General features: G+C 47.3%; 4 non-coding genes across 4 annotated transcripts; all 4 read right to left on the bottom strand.

Moving 5' to 3' along the window:
• Positions 1–410: 410 nt before the first annotated feature.
• On the bottom strand, positions 411–492 carry trnas-aga. Its single transcript has one exon. It is a non-coding gene; the product is annotated as a tRNA-Ser (tRNA).
• A 732-nt stretch (positions 493–1224) lies between these two features.
• trnak-uuu lies at positions 1225–1297 on the bottom strand. Its single transcript has one exon. It is a non-coding gene; the product is annotated as a tRNA-Lys (tRNA).
• Positions 1298–2703: 1406 nt separating this feature from the next.
• trnas-uga lies at positions 2704–2786 on the bottom strand. Its single transcript has one exon. It is a non-coding gene; the product is annotated as a tRNA-Ser (tRNA).
• A 2895-nt stretch (positions 2787–5681) lies between these two features.
• Positions 5682–5763, bottom strand: trnas-aga. The gene has a single exon. It is a non-coding gene; the product is annotated as a tRNA-Ser (tRNA).
• Between the last annotated feature and the right edge of the window lie 12960 nt (positions 5764–18723).

The raw sequence follows: 18723 nt of genomic DNA, 5'->3' as shown, positions 1-18723 counted from the left end.
CAGCCTGCAAAACAGGAAGTGTGAAGAGAGAGCAAAGACCGTGGAAGATGCAATTGGTCGCAACTCGTAGTCGGCAGGGTTCGAACCTGCGCGGGGAGACCCCAATGGATTTCAAGTCCATCGCCTTAACCTCTCAAGCCCACGACTACACCCGACCTGTTGCCCTCCAGGTCCGTTGACTGCAGGAAGAAAGCAGAATAGACCGCCAGCGAGCTTCAGACACAATGTCCAGCTGAAGGGTGAGGTGGCAAATAGGAGTCTGAGGGCAAAAGACGGCGAGACCGGATTAGAAGCGGGGTTGCTGCGGCCACAACGCAGGGTACTGACCACTGAAGATGACGGCGTGCTACAGTCCAAGGGATTCAAAAAGTCCCGCGACTTGTTTATGCAATGCAGGGCGGAACGCAAAGCGTAGTCGGCAGGATTCGAACTTGCGCGGGGAGCCCCCAATGGATTTCTAGTCCATCGCCTTAACCACTCGGCCACGACTACGGCAACACCGAGTAGAGAGGGGTCCCACTGGGGTTTCCATAGCACGCTTGCGTTTCCAGCCGTGTATAATGCAATCCAAGTGATGTTCCAAGTGCTTGAATCTACAAAGATAAGTCGAATAAAACACCACAGTCCAGAAATGGTGATCGCCAGCAGATTTGTAAAAGTGAAGGCTGTTTGCTTGCCATGCTGCCTCTTTTATACCGTTTTTCCTGTTTCCTGTCATGTGATCAGTCACATGTACACACGTCAAATGCGTAAGAGGAAGAAAATGGCCAAGACCACATGGAAACCTGGTAAAATTCAAAAATACATCAAATCACACTGAGCAGGTTAAAACATGTAACCCTATGTACTACATGTAGCTGCTGTTCTTACTATGCCAAAATGTGACGACCAATTTGAACTAACCCAGTTACTTAATTGCTGGTTCTTATTTTTAGGATTTAAGACAGGTGTGGGGCTATCCTCACTTGAAAAGAGTTATTTGGAAAGCTGTGAGTCTTTTGAAAAATGTGCATTCTTCTTAAAAAATTTTTTTAAGAACAATCTTGAGAATAAGATGAAAGCAATGTTTAGAAAGATGCTGGCCCTGCAGCAGGAGGAACAGCCCGGTACCAACTAGGAGAACTGAGACTCACTCAGTTGACTTCATCAAGCACTCTTTTTTTTCGCAGCTGGCTCGGGTGTGCGAGCTAGGGATATGGAGGCGCCATCAATGGGATTGCCTCACGCCCGAACAGGGACTTGAACCCTGGACCCTCAGATTAAAAGTCTGATGCTCTACCGACTGAGCTATCCAGGCTCCGGCTCAATCTGCGGCTTGTTACTTGTTAGTATATAACGTATCCACAAAGCGCCGAGGTGAAGCCTGCAAAAGCGGAATTGCGGAAGAGAGCAAAGACCGTGGCAGGTACAATTATCGGCACCAAATACTAAAGTCAAGAGGCAATCGCCATCCGTAGTTAGCGAGGTTCGCACTCCAGCACCGGATGAGGTGGCAAAAATACATGGGAGAGAAGATCGTTGCCTGTTGGCAAAAGCCTGCCGTGACCGGTTCGAACCAGGGGTTGCTGCGGCCTAGCAACGCAGAGTACTAACCACTATCGATCACGGCACGCCACTGAGCCTCCAGTGGTGAGAAGGGCTGGAAGCATTAGTCCGGGGCAGAGAGGAGGAGAAAGAAAAAAATAACACAGCCCTTTCTCTCTTCTGCATGCAGGCGAACACTCTGCCACGACTACGGAGATCAGGCTTCACATTGAGGACAAAGCAGGCTGAAAAGTGGATGGGGGTTATTCAGTGCTGAGCCTGGAGTCCACATGACTGCACTTTTGCCGCTTCTCGGCCCAGTTGACCGAAAACTTGATGGTTGCTAGCGATCCTGGGTGGCAAAACAGCCCATTAGTAAACCTCAGTACCTTAAACTAAAGCACAATATCTCGGTTAATTCACCAACTTCATTTGCGTCAATTCACAGATTCAAGCCCCCTAAAAAATGAGCGTCGCTCTGCGACAAACAGTATTTGGACATGTCTGTAGCCAAGCAGGGAAATTAGCTCAAATGGTAGGCGCACAGAAAGCTTAGCATCGCGAGAGGTAGTGGTATCGATGCCGCATTCTCCAAGCTTGGGTCCGCTCTTTTAAGCTCACTTCCCCTCCAGAGACAGCCCTGCGCATGGCGACAACCAATCTAAGCACACCCTGAAAGCGTTTTTGACTGACTGCTGCCAAAAGATTCTTCAGACAGGGTCTAAAACAGAGTCAGAGGGCTAACCACTACACACCATGTAACCCTAGCTAGGGCCGTTTGGGCTCAGAGACAACCAATTTGAAGTAACCCATTTGCTGAATTAACTGGTTCTTATTCTTTGGCATTTAAAGAGATGTGGGGCTATCACTCACTTTAAAGAGCTATTTTGTAAGTTTTGAGTCTTTTCCAAAAATGCGCGTTCTTTCACGTTTCTTTAAGAACAATCTTGAGTAATAAGATGAGAGCATTGTTTAGAAGATGCTGGCCCTGCAGCAGGGCCAGCATCTTCCACGACTATGGAGATCAGAGGCTTCACACGTGAGGACAAAGCAGGCTGAAAAGTGGATGGGGCATGGCGGCAACCAATCTAAAAGCACCCCTAGAAAGCGTTGTTCAACCTGCAAAACAGGAATTGTGGAAAGAGCAAAGGCCGTGGAAGATGCAATTGGTGCGCAACTCGTAGTCGGGCAGGATTCGAACCTGCGCGGGGAGACACCAATGGATTTCAAGTCCATCGCCTTAACCTCTCGGCCACGACTACACCCGACCTGCTGCCCTCCAGGTCCGTTGACTGCAGGAAGAAAGCAGAATAGGCGCATGCGAGCTTCAGGCACAATGTCCAGCTGAAGGGTGAGGTGGCAAATAGGAGTCTGAGGGCAAAGAGCGGCGAGACCCGGATTGGAAAGCGGGGGTTGCTGCGGCCACAACCTTGTTTATGCAATGCAGCGGGCGGAGCAGCAAAGCGTGGTCGGCAGGATTCGAACTTGCGGCGGAGAGACCCCAATGGATTTCCTAGGCCATCGCCTTAACCACTCAGCCGCGACTACTGCAACACCCGATTAGAGAGGGAGTCCCACTGGGGCGGTTTCCATAGCACCGCCGCACGTTTCCAGCCGTGTATAATGCAATCCAAGTGATGTTCCAAGTGCTTGAATCCTACAAAGATAAGTCCGAATAAAACACCACAGTCCAGAAATGGTGATAAGCCAGCAGATTTGTAAAGTGAAGGCTGTTTGCTTGCCATGCTGCCTCTTTTATACCGTTTTTTCTGTTTCCTGTCATGTGATCAGTCACATGTACACACGTCCAAATCGTAAGAGAGGAAGAAAATGGCCAAGACCACATGGAAACCTGGTAAAATTCAAAAATACATCAAATCACACTGAGTAGGTTAAAAAACATGTACTACATGTAGCTGCTGTTTTTACTATGCCAAAATGTGACGACCAATTTGAACTAACTTAGTTACTTAATTAACTGGGTTCTTATTATTTAAGGATTTAAGACAGGTGTGGGGCTATCCTCACTTGAAAGAGTTATTTGGAAAGCTGTGAGTCTTTTGAAAAATGTGCATTCTTCTTAAAAAATTTTTTAAGAACAATCTTGAGAATAAGATGAAAGCAATGTTTAGACGATGCTGGCCTGCAGCAGGAGGAACAGCGGTACCAACTAGGAGAACTGAGACTCACTGAGGTTGACTTCATGAGCACTCTTTCCCAACGAGCTGACTCAAGGTGTGCCGAGGCTAGGGATATGGAGGCCGCCATCAATAGGATTGCCTCGCGCCCGAACAGGACTTGAACCCTGGACCCTCAGATTAAAAGTCTGATGCTCTACCGACTGAGCTATCAGGCTCCGGCTCAATCTGCCCGGCTTGTTACTTGTTAGTATATAACGTATCCACAAGCGCCCGAGGGTGAAGCCTGCAAAAGCGAGTGCGGAAGAGAGAGCAAAGACCGTGGAAGAAGTACAATTATCGGCACCAAATCACTAAAGTCAAGGGCAATCGCCATCCGTAGTTGGCAAGAGTTCGCACCAGCACCGGATGGTGGCAAAAAACATGGAGAGAAGATCGTTGCCTGTTGGCAAAAGCCTACCGTGACCCGGATTCGAACCGGGGTTGCTAAGTGCCACAAGCGCATGAAGTACTAACCACTATCACGATCCACGGCACGCCACTGAGCCTCAGTGGTGAGAAGGGCTTGAAGCATTGGTCCGGGGCAGAGAGGAGGAGAAAGAAAAAAATAACACAGCCCTTTCCTGCTTACTGCATGCAGGCGAACACTCTGCCACGCGACTACGGCGATCAGGCTTCACATTGAGGACAAAGCAGGCTGAAAAGTGGATGGGGGTTTTCAGTGCTGAGCCTGAGTCCCACACTTTGGCTGCACTTTTTGCCGCTTCTCGGCCCAATTGACTGAAAACTTGATGGTTGCTAAGCGATCCTGGGTGGCAAAACAGCTTCGGTAGTAAGCCTCCAGTACCCCTTAAACTAAAGCACAATATCTCGGTTAATTCCTGCCAACTTCATTTGCTTCAATTCACAGATTCAAGCCCCTTAAAAATAGGCGTCGCTCTGCGAAGAAAACAATGTTGAACATGTCTGTAGCCAAGCAAGGGAATTAGCTCAAATGGTAGAACGCCTCGCTTAGCATCACGAGAGGTTGTGGGATCGATGCCCGCATTCTCCAAGCTTGGGTCCGCTCTTTTAGCTCACTTCCCTCCAGAGACAGCCTGCGCATGACGGCAACCAATCTAAGCACCCCTGAAAGCGTTTTTTTGACTGCTGCCAAAAAGATTCTTCAGACAGGGTCTAAAACAGAGTCAGAAGGCTAACCACTACACCATGTAACCTAGCTAGGGCCGTTTGGGCTCAGAGACAACCAATTTGAAGTAACCCATTTGCTGAATTAACTGGTTCTTATTCTTTGGCATTTAAGAGAGATGTGGGGCTATCCTCACTTTAAGAGAGCTATTTTGTAAGTTTTGAGTCTTTTTCAAAAATGCAGCGTTCTTTTCACGTTTCTTTAAGAACAATCTTGAGTAATAAGATGAGAGCATTGTTTAGAAGATGCTGAGGCCTGCAGCAGGAGGCCGCCATCGATAGGACTGCTTTTCGCCCAAACAGGCACTTGAACCCTGGACCCTCAGATTAAAAATTCTGATGCTCTACCGACTGGAGCTACCCGGGCTCAGACCACCAGCTTGATACTCGTATCAACAAAGCGCCGTTATTGCAGCCTGCAAAACAGGAAGTGTGAAAGAGAGAGCAAAGACAGTGGAAGATGGAATTGGTACTGGCATCGTAGTCGGCAGGTTAGAACTCCTGGCGCGGGAGACCCCAAGGGATTTCAAGTCCATCGCCTTAACCTCTCGCAGCCACGACTACACCCGACCTGCTGCCCTCCAGGTCCGTTGACTGCAGGAAGAAAGCAGAATAGACCGCCAGCGAGCTTCAGACACAATGTCCAGCTGAAGGGGTGAGAGTGGCAAATAGGAGTCTGAGGGCAAAAAGCGGCGAGACCCAGTTGGAAGCGGGGTTGCTGCGGCCACAACGCAGGGTACTGACCACTGAAGATGACGCGGCGTTCTACAGTCAAGGGATTCAAAAAGTCCCGCGACTTGTTTATGCAATGCAGCGGGCGGAACGCAAAAGCGTAATCGGCAGGATTAGAACTTGCGTGGGGAGACCCCAATGGATTTCTAGTCCATCGCCTTAACCACTCGGCCACGACTACTGCAACACCGAGTAGAGAGGGGTCCCACTGGGGGTCAGTTTCCATAGCACCATGCGTTTCCAGCCGTGTATAATGCAATCCAAGTGATGTTCCAAGTGCTTGAATCTACAAAGATAAGTCGAATAAAACACCACAGTCCAGAAATGGTGATGCGCCAGCAGATTTGTAAAGTGAAAGGCTGTTTGCTTGCCATGCTGCCTCTTTTATACCGATTTTTTCCTGTTTCCCTGTCATGTGATCAGTCACATGTACACACGTCCAAATGCGTAAGAGGAAGAAAATGGCCAAGACCACATGGAAACCTGGTAAAATTCAAAAATACATCAAATCACACTGAGTAGGTTAAAACATGTACTACATGTAGCTGCTGTTTTTACTATGCCAAAATGTGGCGACCAATTTGAACTAACCAGTTACTTAATTAACTGGTTCTTATTATTTTGGGATTTAAGACAGGTGTGGGCTATCCTCACTTGAAAGAGTTATTTGAAAGCTGTGAGTCTTTTTGAAAAATGTGCATTCTTCTTAAAAAAATTTTTAAGAACAATCTTGAGGAATAAGATGAAAGCAATGTTTAGACGATGCTGGCCCTGCAGCAGGAGAGGAACAGCGGTACCAACTAGGAGAACTGAGACTCACTGAGTTGACTTCATGAGGCACTCTTTCCCAACAGGCGCTGACTCGGGTGTGCCGAGCTAGGGATATGGAGGCCGCCATCAATAGGATTGCCTCGGCGCCCGAACGGGGACTTGAACCCTGGACCCTCAGATTAAAAGTCTGATGCTCTCACCGACAAGAGCTATCCAGGCTCTGGCTCAATCTGCCCGGCATTGCTTGTTGGTATATAACGTATCCACAAAGCGCCGAGGTGGAAGCCTGCAAAGCAGGAATTGCGGAAGAGAGAGCAAAGACCGTGGAAGGTACAATTATCGGCACCAAATACTAAAGTCAAGGGCAATCGCCATCCGTAGTTGGCAAAGTTTCTCTCAGCACCGGATGAGTGGCAAAAAAACATGGGAGAAGAATCGTTGCCTGTTGGCAAAGCCTACACGTGGCCAGTTCGAACCGGGGTTGCTCTGCCCGCGCGAAATCACTAACCACTACTCCCCGATCACGACGCGCCACTGAGCCTCAGTGGTGAGAAGGGCTGGAAGCATTGGTCGGGGCAGAGGAGAGGGAGGAGAAAGAAAAAAAATAACACAGCCCTTTCTCTTCTGCATGCGGCCCGAACACTCTGCCCACGACTACGGCGATCAGGCTTCACAGTGAGGACAAAGCAGGCTGAAAAAAAAGTGGATGGGGGTTTTCAGTGCTGAGCCTGGAGTCCCACATGACTGCACTTTTGCGCTTCGGCCCAGTTGACTGAAAACTTGATGGTTGCTAGCGATCCTGGGTGGCAAAACAGCTTCGGTGAAGTAAGCCTCAATTACCCCCTTAAACTAAAAGCACAATATCTCGGTTAATTCACCAACTTCAATTTGCTTCAATTCACAGATTAAGCCCCTTAAAAATAGGCATTCGCTCTGCGAAGGCAGTATTTGGACATGTCTGCCAGCCAAGCAGGGAATTAGCTCAAATGGTAGAGCGGCTCAAACAGCATGCGAGAGGTTGTGGGATCGATGCCCGCATTCTCAAGCTTGGAGTCCGCTCTTTTAGCTCACTTCCTCCAGAGACAGCCTGCGCAATGGCAGCAAAACCAATCTAAAGCACCTATAAAGCGTTTTTGACTGACTGCCAAAGATTCTTCAGACAGGGTCTAAAACAGAGTCCAGAGGGCTAACCACTACACCTGTAACCCTAGCTAGGGCCGTTTGGGCTCAGAGACAACCAATTTGAAGTAACCCATTTGCTGAATTAACTGGTTCTTATTCTTTGGCATTTTAAAGAGATGTGGGAACTATCCTCACTTTAAGAGGGCTATTTTTAGAAGTTTTGAGTCTTTTCAAAAATGCAGCGTTCTTTTCACGTTTCTTCAAGAACAATCTTGAGTATTAATAAGATGAGAGCATTGTTTAGAAAGATGCTGGCCCTGCAGCAGGAGGCCGCCATCGATAGGACTGCTTACAGCCCAAACAGGCACTTGAACCCTGGACCCTCAGATTAAAATTCTGATGCTCTACCCGACTGAGCTACCGGGCTCAGACCACCAGCACTTGATACTAGTATCAACAAAAGCGCCGATTATTGCAGCCTGCAAAACAGGAAGTGTGAAGAGAGCAAAGACCGTGGAAGATGGGGTGGTGCGCCAGCTTTCGTGAAGTCTAGGCAGGAGTTCGAACCTGCGCGGGGAAACTAATGGATTTCAAATCCATCGCCCTTAACCTCTCGGCCACGACTACACGACCCTGCTGCCCCTCCAGAGTCCGTTGACTGCAGGAAAGAAAGCAGAATAGACCGCCAGCGAGCTTCAGACACAATGTCCAGCTGAAGGGTGAGGTGGCAAATAGGAGTCTGAGGGGCAAAGGCAGGCGAGACCCCCGGATTAGAGCGGGGTTGCTGCAGGCCCACAACGGAATTACAGTACTGACCACTGAAGATGACTTGGCGTGCTACAGTCCAAAGGGATTCAAAAAGTCAGCGACATGTTTATGCAATGCAGCGAGGCGGAGCATAAAAAGCGTGGTCGGCAGGATTAGAACTTGCGTGGGGAGACCCCAATGGATTTCTAGTCCATCGCTTAACCACTCGCCACGACTACTGCAACACCCGAGTAGAGAGGTCCCACTGAAGGGTTTCCATAGCACCCGCCGCGTTTCCAGCCGTGTATAATGCAATCCAAGTGATGTTCCAAGTGCTTGCAGATCTACAAAAGATAGGAGTCGAATAAACACCACAGTCCGAAATGGTGATGCGTAGCAGATTTATAAAGTGAAAGGCTGTTTTGCTTGCCATGCTGCCTCTTTTATACCGTTTTCCTGTTTCACTGTCATGTGATCAGTCCACATGTACACACACGTCCGTGCGTAGAGGAAGAAAATGGCCAAGACCACATGGAAACCTGGTAAGGAAATTCAAAAATACATCAAATCACACTGAGCAGGTTAAAACATGTAACCCTATGTACTACATGCATAGCTGCTGTTCTTACTATGCCAAAATGTGACGACCAATTTTGGAACTAACCCAGTTACTTAATTAACTGGACACTTATTATTTGAGGATTTAAGACAGGTGTAGGGCTATCACTCACTTGAGAAAGAGTTATTTGGAAAGCTGAGTCTTTTGAAAAATGTGCATTCTTCTTAAAAATTTTTAAGAACAATCTTGAGAATAAGATGAATGCAATGTTTAGAAGATGCTGGCCCCTGCAGCCAGGAGGAACAGAAAGCAGTACCAACTAGAGGAGAACTGAGACTCACTCAGTTGACTGCATTGAAACCTCTTTTTCACTAGCAGGCTGGCTCGGGTGTGCCGAGCTACTAGGGATATGGAGGCCGCCATCAATATAGGATTGCCTCACGCCTTGAACAGGGGACTTGAACCCTGGACCCTCAGATTAAAGTCTGATGCTCTACCGAGCTACAAGCTATCGAGCTCCGGCTCAATCTGCCGGCTTGTTACTTGATAGTATATACGTATCCACAAAGCGCCGAGGTGAAGCCTGCAAAAACAGAATTGCGGAAGAAGAGCAAGGCCGTGGAAGGTACAATTATCGGCACCAAATACTACTAAAGTCAAAGAGCAATCGCCATCCGTAGTTAGCAAGGTTCGCACCAGCACCGGATGAGGTGGCAAAAAACATGGAGAAGAGAAGATCGTTTGCCTGTTGGCAAAAGCCTGCCACTGACCGGATTCGAACGGGGTTGCTGCGGCCACAGCGAGTACTAACCACTATCGATCCACGGCTTACGCGCTGAGCCTCAGTGGTGAGAGAAGGCTGAAGCATTGGTCCGGGGCAGAGAGGGAGGAGAAAGAAAAAATAACGCACAGCCCTTTCTCTTCTGCATGCGAGGCAGGAACACTCTGCACCCACGACTCAGGAGATCAGGCTTCACGGTGAGGACAAATCAGGCTGAAAAGTGGATGGGGTTTTCAGTGCTGAGCCTGGAGTCCCCCACATGGCTGCACTTTTACGCTTCTCGGCCCAGTTGACCCGAAAGCTTGATGGTTTGCCTAAGCGATCCTGGGTGGCAAAACAGCTTGGGTAGTAAACCTCAGTACCCTTAAACTAAAGCACAATATCTCGGTTAATTCACCAACCATTTGGCTTCAGTGATTCACAGATTCCAGCCCCCTTAAAAATAGACGTCGCTCTGCGAAGGCAATGTTTGGACATGTCTGTAGCCAAGCAAGGGAATTAGCTCAAATGGTAGAGCGCTCAGCAGCATCACGAGAGTTAGTGTGATCGAGTACCCGCATTCTCCAAGCTTGGGTCCGCTCTTTTAAGCTCACTTCCTACAGAGACCAGCCTGCGCATGGCCGGCGGCAATCTAAGCACCCCTGAAAGCGTTTTTGTGACTGCTGCTGCAAAGATTCTTCATACAGGGTCTAAAACAGAGTCAGAGGGCTATACTACACCATGTAACTAAGCTAAGGCCGTTTGGGCTCAGAGACAACCAATTTGAAGTAACCCATTTGCTGGATTAACTGGTTCTTATTGTTTGGCATTTAAAGAGATGTGGGGGCTATCCTCACTTTAAGAGCTATTTTGTAGTTTTGATTCTTTTCAAAAATGCGGCGTTCTTTTCCACGTTCTTTAAGAACAATCTTGAGTAATAAGATGAGAGCATTGTTTAGAAGATGCTTGGCCTGCAGCAGAGAGCACTCCATCGATAGGACTGCCTTTACGCCCAAACAGGCACCCGAACCCTGGACCCTCAGGTTAAAATTCTGATGCTCTACCCGACTAGGCTACCGGGCTCAGACCACCAACTTGATACTCATTATTAACAAAGGCGCGTTATGCAGCCTGCAAAACAGGAAGTGTGAAGAGAGAGCAAGAAGCGTGGAAGATGCAATTGAGTAGCAACTAAGTAGTCGGCAGGAGTTGAACCTGCCGCGAGAGACCCCAGTAGTTGAAGTCCATCGCGCCTTAACCTCTTAGTACGTTCACACCGACCTCTTTTCCCTCCAGGTCAGGTGGCTGCAGGAAAAGCAGAATAGACCATCAGCGAGCTTCCAGACACAATGTCCAGCAAAGAGATTGAGGTGGCAAATAGAATCTGAGAGGCAAAAGAGCCGAAGCAGAACCAGTTGGAGGCGGGATTTATGCGACCTAGCGCGAAGTACTGACCACTGAAGATGACGGCCATCTGCTGCAGTCCAAGGGATTCAAAAGTCCCATGACTTGTTTATGCAATGCAGCGGGCGGAGCACTTAAAAAAGGCGTGGTCGGCAGGATTCGAACTTTGCGTGGGAGACCCCAGTAGATTTCGAGTCCATCGCCCGTAGTACCCTTTCGGCCCGCGACTACTGCAACATACCCGAGTAGAGGGGTCCCACTGAGGGTTTCCATAGCTTTACGCACATTTCCAGCACGTGTATAATGCAATCCAAGTGATGTTCCAAGTGCTTGAATCTACAAAGATAAGTCGAATAAAACACCACAGTCCAGAAATGGTGATCGCCAGCAGATTTGGCAAGAGTGAGAGGCTGTTTGCTTGCCATGCTGCCTCTTTTATACCATTTTCTCTGTTTCCTGTCATGTGATCCAGTCACATGTACACCTGCGTCAAATGCGTGAAGGAGGAAAATGGCCAAGACCACGCTGAAACCTGGTAAAATTCAAAAAATACATCAAATCACACTGGGCAGGATTTAAAACATGTAACCCTATGTACTACATGTAGCTGCTGTTGCTTACTATGCCAAAATGTAATGACCAATTTGAACTAACCCAGTTACTTAATTAACTGGTTCTTATTATTTAGGATTTAAGACAGGTGTGGAGGCTATCCTCACTTGAAAAGAGTTATTTGAAGAAAGCTGTGAGTCTTTTTGAAAAATGTGCATTCTTCTTAAAAATTTTTTTTAAGAACAATCTTGAGAATAAGATGAAAGCAATGTTTTAATGAAGATGCTGGCCCATGCGCTTGGGAGGAACAGCAGTACCAACTGAGAAGGTGAGACTCACTCAGTTGGCTTCGCGAAACACTCTTTCCCAACGATTATGACTGGTGTGCGAGACCAGGGATATGAGGCCGCCATCAGCCGGATTGCCTGCGGCGCCCGAACAGGAGACTTGAACCCTGGACCACTCAGATTAGAAAGTCTGATGCTCTACCGACTGAGCTATCCAGGCTCCGGCTTAATCTACCCGGCTTATTACTTGTTAGTATATAACGTATCCACAAAAGCGCCAGTGAAACCTGCAAAAAGCGGGAATTGCGGAAGAGAAGGCAAAGACCGTGGAAAATTACAGTGCTCGGCTTTTTTAAATACTAAAGTCAAAGGAGCAATGCGCCCATCCGTGATTGTAAAGTTCGCACCAGCACGGATGGAGTGGCAAAAAAAAACATCAGGAGAGAAGATTGTTGCCTGTTGGCAAAAGCCTGCCGTGACCAGTTCGAACAGCGGGAGTTACTGCGAAACCCTGCGCATGAGTACTAACCCACTATGCGATCCACGGCACGCCCACTGGAGGCCTCAGTGGTGAGAAGGGCTGGAAAGCACGTGGTCCAGGCAGAGAGGAGGAAGAAAGAAAAAATAACCACAGCCCTTTCTCTTCTGCCATGACGAACACTTGCTCTACCACGACTATGAGATCAGGCTTCACATTGAGGAGACAAAGCAGGCTGAAAAAGTGGATGAGGCATGGCGGCAACCAATCTAAGCACCCCTGAAAGCGTTTTTGACTATTTCACTGCCAAAAGATTCTTCATACAGAGTCCTAAAACCAAGTCCAGAGGCTACTCCACTACACCATGTAACCCTAGCGCTAGGAGGCGTTTTAATCAGAGACAACCAATTTGAAGTAACCCATTTGCTGAATTAACTGGTTCTTATTCATTTGGCATTTAAGAGGAGATGTGGGCTATCCTCACTTTAAGAGAGCTATTTTGTAAGTTTGAGTCTTTTCAAAAATGCGGCGTTCTTTTCACGTTTCTTTAAGAACAATCTTGAGTAATAAGATTAGGAGGCATTGTTTTAGAAGATGCTGAAGCCTGCACAGCAGGAGGCGCCATTGATAGGACTGCCTTCAGCCCCAGCAGGCACTTGGGCCACAGACCCTCCAGATTAAAAAGTCTGATGCTCCTACCGACAGCCCCTGAGCTTCTGCGGGCTCAGACCACCAACTTGATACTCGTATCAACAGCGCCCGTTATGCAGCCTGCAAAACAGGAATTATGGAAGAGAAGCAAAGACCGTGGAAGATGCGGGTGGTCGCAACTTCGTGATCGGCAGGGTCGAACCTGCAGAGAGAACCCCAATGGATTTCAAGTCCATCGCCTTAACTTCACAAGCCGCAGGCTTCACCGACCCTGCTGCCCTCCAGATCCGTTGACTGCAGGAAGAAAGCAGAATATGACCGCCCGCGAGCTTCCAGACTGTCTGTCCAGCTGAAGGGTGAGGTGGCAAATAGAGTCTGAGGGCAAAGGCAGGCCAGAGACCGGATTAGAGCGGGGTTACTGCTGGCCATAACGCATGAAGTACTGACCACTGAGATATGCCAGCGTGCTACAGTCAAGGGATTCAAAAAGTCCACTTGACATTTTATGTGATACAGCGGGGCAGAGCATAAAGCGTGAGTAGACGGGATTCGAACCTGCGTGAGGAGACTGGCAATGGATTTCTAGTCCCATCGCCTTAACCCTTTCGGCCCGACTACTGCAACACTGAGTGAGAGGGGTCACGCAGAGGAGTTTCCACATGGCACCGCCGCGTTCCAGCCGTGTATAATGCAATCCAAGTGATGTCCAAGTGCTTGAATCTACAAAAGATAAGTCGAATAAAACACCACAGTCCAGAAATGGTGATCGCCAGCAGATTTGTAAAGTAGAAAGGCTGTTTACAGCTGCCATGCTGCCTCTTTTATACCGTTTTCCTGTTTCCTGTCCATGTGATCAGTCTGCATGTACACACGTCCAAATGCGTAAGAGGAAGAAAATGGCCAAGACCACACTGGAAACCTGTTAAAATTCAAAAATACATCCAAATCACACTGAGCAGGTTAAAACATACTTAACCCTATATGTACACACATGTAGCTGCTGTTCTTACTATGCAAAATGCGGCAGCCAATTTGGACTAGCAGTTACTTAATTAACTGGTTCTTATTATTTGGGATTTAAGACAGGTGTGGGGCTATCCTCACTTGAAAGGATTATTTGGGAAAGCTGTGAGTCTTTTGAAAAATGTGCATTCTTCTAAAAAATTTTTTTAGAACAATCTTGAGAATAAGATGAAAGCAATGTTTAGAATCTGCTTGCCCTGCAGCAGGAGGAACAGCGGTACCAACTGGGAGAACTGGGGCTGCTCAGTTGGCTTCATGAGCACTCTTTCCCAGCCGAGGCTGGCTCAGGTGTGCGAGCTAGGAGATATGGAAATGACCGCCATCAATAGGATTGCCCTCGCGCCCGGAACAGGGGACTTGAACCCTGGACCCTCAGTTAAAAAGTCTGATGCTCCTGCCGACTGAGCTATCCGGAGCTCCGAGCTAAATTTGCGGTATTACTATCATTAGTATACTCGCGGCGTATCCACAAAAGCGCCCGAGTGGGAAGCCTGCAAAAGCGGAGGTGCGGAAGAAACGAGAGACCGTGGAAGGAGTACAATTATCGGCACCAAATCACTAAAGTCAAAGGAGCAATGCGCCATCCGTAGTTGTGGAATTGCAGCACCAGCTTTTTTGGATGAGGGTAGCAAAAAACACATGAGAGAAGATGTCGTTGCCTGTTAGCAAAGCAAGCCTGCCCGTGTCAGTTGAGGCCGGGGTTGCTGCGGCCACAACGCCAGAGTACCTGCTGCACTATCACGATCACGGTACGCCACTGAGCCTCAGCGGTGAGGAGAAGGGCTGGAAGCATTAGTCCCGGGAGGCAGAGAGGGAGGAGAAAGAAAAAAATAACACAGCGCTTTTCCTCTTGCTGCGTACGAGCGGAACACTCTGCCGACTCACGGAGATCCAGGCTTCACATTGCAGCGAGGACAAAGCAGTGCTGAAAAGTGGATGGGGGTTTTTCAGTCCTGCTGAGCCTGGAGTCCACATGACTGCACTTTGGCGCTTCTCGGCCAGTTGACCGAAAACTTGATGGTTGCTAGCGATCCTAGGTAGCAAAACAGCTTGATAAGTAAGCCTCAGTGCCCAGCAAACTAAAGCACAATATCTCCGGTTAATTCACCAACTTCATTTGTGTCCAATTCACGAATTCAAGCCCATAAAAATAGAGCGTCGCTCTGCGACGAAAACGTATTTGAACATATCTAGCCCAGCTAAACAAGGAGATTAAGCTCAAATGGTGAGGCGCTAAAGCAGCATGCTGCAGAGGTAAAGTGGAATCGATGCCCGCATTCCCTCCCAAGCTTGAGTCCGCTCTTTTTAAGCTCACTTCCCTACAGAGACAGCCTAACGCATGACAGCAACCAATCCTAAGCACCACCTGAAAGCGTTTTTGACTGACTGCTGTAAAGATTCTTCAGACAGGGGTCTAAAAACAGAGTCAGAAGAATAATCACTACATAATATAACCCTAGCTAGGAGCCGTTTGGGGGCTCAGAGACAACCCAATTTGAAGTAACCCATTTGCTGAATTAACTGGATTCTTATTCTTTTGGCATTTAAGAGAGATGTAGGCTATCACCTCACTTTAAAGAGCTATTTTATGAGTTTTGAAGTCTTTTCAAAAATCAAGCGTTCTTTCCACGTTTCTTTAAGAACAATCTTGAGTAATAAGATGAGAGCATTGTTTAGAAGATGCTGGCCCCTGCAGCAGGAGGCCGCCATCCATAGGACTGCCTTTCGCCCAAACAGACACACTTGAACCTGGACCCTCATATTAAAAATCTGATGCTCTACCGACTGAGCTACCCGGGCTCAGACCACCAACTTGATACTCGTATCAACAAAAGCGCCGTTATTGCAGCCTGCAAAACAGCAATTGTGGAAGAGAGCAAAGACAAGTGGAAGATACAATTGAAATTACGCAACTAAGTAGTCGAAGCGGGGTCCGAACCTGCGCTGAGAGAGACCCCAGTGGATTTCAAGTCCATCGCCTTAACCTCTCGACCCACGACTACCACGACCTGCTGCCCTCCAGGTCCAGTTGACTGCAGGAAGAAAGCAGAATAGACACGCCAGCGAGCTTCAGACACAATGTCCAGCTGAAGGAGTGAGTGGCAAATAGAAGATCTGAGGGCCAAAGAGCCAGTGAGACCCCAGTTAGGCGCAGGGTTGCTGCGGCCACAGCGCGGGAGTACGAAGCCACTGAGAGATGGCCGATGCTACAGTCAAAGGGATTCAAAAAAGTCCAGCGACTTGTTTATGCAATGCTGTGCGGAGCATAAAGCGTGAAGTCGAAGCGGTCGAACTTGGCGTGGGAGACCCCAATGGAGTTCTAGTCCATGCTTGCTTAACCTCTCACGACCCACGACTACTGCAACACAGAGTGAGAGAGAGTCCCACTGAGAGGAGTTTCCATAGCACACGCCGCGTTTCCAGCACGTGTATAATGCAATCCAAGTGATGTTCCAAGTGCTTGAATCTACAAAGATAAGTCGAATAAAACACCACAGTCAGAAATGGTGATACGCCAGCAGATTTGTAAAGTGAAGGCTGTTTGCAACCCGCCATGCTGCCTCTTTTATCTTAAATTTTCCTGTTTCCTGTCATGTGATCAGTCACATGTACCACGTCAAATGCGTAAGAGAGGAAGAAAATGGCCAAGACCACATGGAGAAACCTGGTAAAATTCAAAAATACACATCAAATCACACTGAGCAGGTTCAAACCATAACCCTATGTACTACATGCATGTGCTGTTCTTCACTATGCCAAAATGTGACATTGAATTTGAACTTCTTGAGTTAGCAATGCTTTGGTTCTTATTATTTAGGATTTAAGACAGGTGTAGGGCTATCCTCCCATGAAGAAGAGGATTATTTTGAAGCTGTGAGTCTTTTTGAAAAAAGTTTAGAAGTTAAAATTTTTAAGAACAATCTTGTGAGAATAAGATGAAAGCAATGTTTAGAAGATGCTGGCCCCTGCCTGTGGAGGAAGAGCAGTACCAACTAGGAGAACCAGAGACTCACTCCAGTTGACTTCATGGAAGCACTCTTTCCCAGCAGGCTGACTCGGGTGTACGAAAGCTAGGGGATATGGAGACGCCATCAATAGGGATTGCCTCCTTTGAACAGGACTTGAACCCTGGACCCTCAGATTAAAAGTCTGATGCTACTCTACCGACTAGGCTATCCAGGCTCCGGCGGCTCAATCTGCCGGCTTATTTACTTCTGTAGTATATAGCATTATCCACAAAGCGCTTGGTGAAGCCTGCAAAAGCGCGGAGTGGAAGAGAGGCAAAAAAAGACCGTGGAAGGAGTACAGTTATACGGCACCAAATACTAAATCAATCAATCAATCAATCAATCATTTTTATTTATATGGCGCTTTTTAACAACACAGGATTGCATCAAAGCACTGTACAGTATAATAACGAGGATATATAGTAGCGAGAGTGACCAATTTCTTATTAAATGCAGACGGTCTCTGTAGTCAATTCAGCGATAGTCACTAGAAGTTAAGTATCCCCAACCAAGCAAGCCAGAAGCCACGACAGCGGCAAGGAAACAAACCCCATGCATATAGAATGGAGAAAAAAAAAAAACCTTAGGAGAAACCAGACTCGGTTGGGGGTCAGTTCTCCTCTGACGGGCGCCCAACACTTAACCTCGAGTTCAATTTTAAGCGCCAGCTGTATCAGATGGTATAAATGACTTGAGTGTGTGGCGTGTGTGTGTGGCCATCAGGATCTGGTGATGATCTGTCGCCCGGGCGCATCTAGGTTTTCTGATATCGAAGTAGACGCAATCTCCGGTGCTGATCCACCACTTCAGTCTGGATACAAACTGTGAAAACAGATTGAGAAAGAAACAGGATAATATTAGCGTAGATGCCATTCTTTTACGATGTCACAAGTACGCCGTATTTTTAGAAGTAAATGTTCGGTTCCAGCAAATCTAAGTAATCACAGCCTAAAATCCTTTATGGATTTGAATAATAAAAGTGTGTTAGTGTATTTATGTAGGCCCTAGGAAGATTAAAAGATGTATGCTTTAATCTATGAATTTAAGAAACTGGCAGAAGTGTGTACAACCCGAACAGGAGATTAGGAGATTGTTCAGGAAGTTTAGGTTCTAGGTAGGAAAGAGATCTGCACCCGCGGTTGAATTTGATATTCTAGAGTATTATCAAATGGCAGAGTTTTGAAAACGTAAGCGGACGTGCAGGACTATAATGTGATAAGAGATCGCTCAAGTATTGAAGAGGCTAAACCATTCAGGAGCTTTATAGAGTAGTCGATAAGATTTTTAAAATCTATCACGATGTTTGATAGGGAGCCAGTGCAGTGTTGACAGAACCGGGCTAATGTGATCATACTTCCCTAGATTCTAGTAAGGAATCAACCTGCTGCGTTTTGGACTAGCTGAATTTTATTTTATTAAAAGCGTGCAGAACAACCGCACCCAATAAAGCATTTACAATAATCTAACCTTGAGAGTCATAAACGCATAGAATTTTATGTTCTGCATTAGAGGTTGAAAGCATAGGTCGTGAATTTAGATATATTTTAAGATGGAAAAGCGCATGTTTTACAGATGCTAGAAACATGATTTTTGAAGGAAAGATTGCTGTCAAGCAGCACACCTAGGTTTTCTAACGCAGTGATGAAGAAATTAACAGAGCAGCCATCAAGTGATAGGCTGTATTCTAGATTATTATGTGTGAGGTTTTAGGTCAATTATTACCGCTCTGTTTTCAAAATTTAACATTAAGAAGTTACTCATCATCCAGCTTTTATATCG

The sequence above is a fragment of the Puntigrus tetrazona genome, chromosome 4, assembly GCF_018831695.1.
Source record: "Puntigrus tetrazona isolate hp1 chromosome 4, ASM1883169v1, whole genome shotgun sequence".
Classification (NCBI taxonomy): domain Eukaryota; kingdom Metazoa; phylum Chordata; class Actinopteri; order Cypriniformes; family Cyprinidae; genus Puntigrus; species Puntigrus tetrazona.
Note: the sequence above shows the minus strand (reverse complement) of the source record. Positions and strands in the feature narration are given on the sequence as shown.